The sequence below is a fragment of the Onychomys torridus genome, unplaced genomic scaffold (assembly GCF_903995425.1).
Source record: "Onychomys torridus unplaced genomic scaffold, mOncTor1.1, whole genome shotgun sequence".
NCBI classification, from domain to species: domain Eukaryota; kingdom Metazoa; phylum Chordata; class Mammalia; order Rodentia; family Cricetidae; genus Onychomys; species Onychomys torridus.
Window position 1 is genome coordinate 15309 of NW_023411211.1, and position 4404 is coordinate 19712.

General features: G+C 49.4%; 1 pseudogene; it reads right to left on the reverse strand.

Moving 5' to 3' along the window:
* Positions 1-216: 216 nt before the first annotated feature.
* LOC118575031 lies at positions 217-1558 on the reverse strand (annotated as a pseudogene).
* Between the last annotated feature and the right edge of the window lie 2846 nt (positions 1559-4404).

Here is a 4404-nt window from a genome sequence, read left to right on the forward strand (position 1 = left end):
ATCATGCAGAAAAATCTTTCCCAGACATGTCCACAGGACAGCTCAAGCTAGACAATCCCTCACTGAAACTCTCTTCTGACATGATTCTAGATGGTGTCAAGATACAGTTAAAACTAACTACCTCAATCCTCTTCTAACAAGATGTCTTGGTGCCTCAAATCTGTCCAGATCATCTCCAGTGACCTCCATGTAGCTGGGGGAGGCTGTCACAGGCACCTAGAGGGTCTTGTGGATCTGGTCAATCTCTCTCAACTTCTCCTCCAGCTCCTGAGCCAGGGCCCACAGATCTTCAGCCAACTCTGATTTTGCTCCATCATATAAATGCATTGAGTCCCTTACAAGGCAATACACATCCAGTGCAAGGAAGGCACCCGCAACAGCGGCACCTCTGATTCTGCCTTTTTTAGTCATTGCCAGAGCAGTGCCCTCAAAGACATTCTGCATCTTGTTAGCTCGTTGGGCAGGGATTCTTCTAGTCATCATAAGGAGCTTGGCATTTGCCACTAAGTTAGGGTTGGCTCTGGCTGCCCTAATGGCATGAATGCTTTGTCCTAAGGTTTTCAAATTATTGCAGAGACCATAGGAGCTTTTAGAAAGTTTGAATGCAATCTCTCCCAGGACAAGAAGCGTCTTCATAACGTCCATGGTGTCTGACATCAGGCACCTGGCTTCAGCCTCATCTGCCCACTTGCTTGATTCCTCCACAACTACACTGGCAGCACCAGTCACAGTAGCCACTGCCCCCAGCCCCAGCCCAGTGGCTGAGAGCAGCAGACTGCCGCCTGCTGTCACAGGAGCCAGAGCTATACCCAGGATGCCCAGGACTCCAGAGGCAGTGCTGGTGGAGTTGGTCACCAGGTTGGAGATGGTACAGGCTCTGTGCACCTGGTCAAGGTGGTCAGCCAGAGCTCAGAGCTTCCTGATGTTTCCCTCCAGCTTCCTTTTCAACTCAGGAAAAGCTTCCAGAAACCTCTTCCTGTCCTGCAGCTCTTGTTGAAGCTGCTCTTTGTCCTCCAGGGCTGGGAGCCCTAGGAGCAGCTTACACAGTGCAGCTTCCTCATCCCTGTAACAGAAGAGGTCAGTGCATCAGAAAGAAGGCTTGTTTCACTGTAGGATGACATATCGCCTTCACATCACAGACTTGTGTTATAGATACAATGGGAAGGTATTTTACAAATGCAGGACTCTGCACTCCACAAGGAACACTGATGATCACAGACACTCCATGGTTCTTAGTCCATAGGTGTTAGTGTGTGAAGTCATGTGAAGACAGACATTAGTGGCATGGCCATGACAAAGAAGCCTTCACCCAAAGTCTGTGCCCTCACTTCCAAATATTTGCCCAGTGGGAACTCTGTAGATGAGCACAGGTATGTGGGATCAGAACAAAACTGGGGGCATTCTGGGGGTCTAGGGGAGATGAACTGGACAACCCAGCTTCTGCCACCAACACCTTCCAGGCGTCATCTTTGACCAACAGGAGCTGCAGGTCTCTTCTGCTTGCTGAGTCCTGCAGATACTCAGTGACTTCCTGGATGAAGTGTCTCCTCCTCAATACTTAAGAAGAAATAGAATGAGGTCAGAGGACAGCATGGCCGAGTTTAAATTGCAAAGTGTGTGTGGCATTTAGCAGACAAGGTATTTAGCATCTGCCACTGGGTACCTGATGGAGTCAGCAGTGCTAGGGAATGAGTTGTGATCTTCATTTCATGTATAAAAGGCGGTATGGCAGCAACCAGTTTTAGAGATGAGCCTCTAGGAAAGTGAGGTAACAACAGAGTAGGTGATGTCATAAATATACATCCCTATTCATGAAAGCATGGTGCTGATAACAAGAAAGAATAGGCACCATATATATAATGTCATCTATCATTTACCATTCTATCTATCTCAATGGTTCTAAATCTTCCTAATACTGTTATCCTTGAATACTATTCCTCATGTTGGGGTGACCCCAACCACAAAATTATTTTGGTTACTAATAAGTAACTGTAATTTTGCTATTGTTAGGGATCATAATATGAATACCTGTGTTTTCTGATGGTCTTAGGTGACCCCTGTGAAAGGGTTGTTCAACCTCCAAAGTGATTGAAGCCCACAGATTGAGAACCGCTGATCTATCTACTTACCTATCATCACTGATCTCTGTATCTGTGTGTCCTTCCTCCACCTGGTCCCTTCCCGCCTCTCTGTCTCCATGCACACAGGAGAGGCTGTGTGCAGACTCTCAGTTAGCAGGCTGCTGCTACAGACCAGGAAGAGTATCCTCACCACAACCACCCTCCCATTCCTTTACTGTGGACTTCGGCTTCAGAACTGAGAGAGACAGCGGTCTTTGGTTCAAGCCCTCACTCTGAGTGAATCAAGTGTTTTCTTGTGTGCTGGGGAGTTTGGAGTGTCCTCAGACTTTGGGAGTTGTCATTAGGCCACATGACATGCTGTGCTCCACTTTTTCAGGCTGGAGGGAGGAAGGGATCCCTGAGCATACCCCCCAAGACAGAGCCAAGAAGAGGACTTCTTATACACAGGTAGAAGGGACTCCCATTATTCCATTTAGATTCTTTCTATCCTCAACTCAACAAGTTCTCAGTGTGGAAGCCCAAGGTTCTAGGCCACACTCAGGAAACAACCAGAGAAGAGAAGTCCATACCTCTGGAGACCATGAGGGCTGCAGGGTCTCTGGTGCCAGGCGTGGGGTCCCTCTCAGGTCCTTCTTACAGCTATCTGTGAGTCTGGGTTAAAAAGAAGAGGATAGTAAAATGTGAGATGGAATGGAGACAGCTTCAGTGGAGACTGGTGACTCATGGTTCTCTCTAGATAGCAGAACAACTAAGGACAAAGTGTGACAGGCCCTGGCTCTCCTGAGTAAGGATCAGTCCCAGGCCTCCCCTCAATCATCCCTCACACTAGCCAGAGCAGAGAACTCCTGTCCTGCCAGGTCCATGGAACTGGTGATCACCTGGAGACAGCCATGGGAAGGGACTTCTGTGTTCCACAAAGACGAAGAGAAATGTTCTGGCACCCAGGGTGGGAACTGTGTGTAGCAATGGTGATAGTCAAGATTAACTGAAGGACTATGGTGCATGGGTCTGGATTGTCATGCTAGGGCTCGTGACTCTCTGAAGAGAGGACGAAACCCTGAATCTGCACACTTGCACTGGTACTCTGTGTGATGACACCTTATTACGGTGCATCAAGAAGGTCTGGCCAGAAACCAAAGCTGGTGCCTGGGCCATCCTCTGACCTCCCCAACCTCCTACTGTGCACTACATAAACATCTATCTCTGTAAGTCCTATCTGTACATTAAGCTTCTCTAGTCTCAAATGTACCGAGGCACCTTGCCTTGGAGAGAAAGGATGAGTGCTATTCTTTGCCGAGTACTGCTTTACCTCCTGCGTTTTGTCTACAGACGGGAGTTTCACAGATGCAATGGACACAACTGGCCCTCACTTTCCACAGCACACCTAGACACTCCTTCAAGCTTCCCATGTAAAGCCCTGACCCTATGGTGGGTTCTTCCTACCGCCCTGGTCCAGCCTTGGATCTCCATGGTTAGCCTTTGCCATCGCCTAGAATCACCACCACAGGCTCACTGATGATTTGAGTGTCACTTCGCCTTTGGACAGGAGAGCACAAACTACTCAGAACCTGCTGCTTCAGTCATGTGGGGAGTAAGGAGTGAAACCAGGCAGTGGCAAGACATCCCTGCCAGGACACCCAAAGCTTCCTTTTCCTGCCTTACCCACAGCTGCCCTGGTCTTTCCCAGACCAGTCCAGGTTTGGCTGCATGTCCTAATTTACCCCAGTACAACAGTGACTGTGGGGGCTACAGGTGCCTGGCCACCCAGTGTGGAAGCCATGCTCCCCCAGATTACCCTTCCTTCTGGACCCTGTTTCTTCCAGACATGAGGTCCAGACTTGGAGTCGGTAACACAGTGACTGAGTGACCCAGTTCTGAGCACCCAGACACAAGGAGGTTGATGGTGAGGGTTCTTGCTTAAGGCACCAGATGGCAAGGGAGCTGGTGTCCCTACCTCATGTGTCCTGTTCTAGGGGCGGCAGGACCCCAGAGGCTGCTAGAGAGAAAGACTTGCATTTGGAGTGATCTTATGCTTGTGTGAGATCTCTACAGTCCTAGTTTCCTGTTTCTGTGTGGCTCTGAGCTGGCTGCAGAGCCCAGTGGTAAAGCCCTTATCCAGTGCAAAGGTCCTGGGGCTGACACCTAATACCAAAAAAGAAATCAGGGAAAAAGGGAAGAAAGGGAAGGTCTCCTTCATGCTTCCATTAAGCCCTCCTGCTTATCTGCCACACACAGAGCCTCTTAGTATTGGCATCCTGTGGATTTGAGCCATGAGGAAGTGTAGGAGGCCCCAGCCCTTCCCTGCTGATGGCCAGCTGGAAGC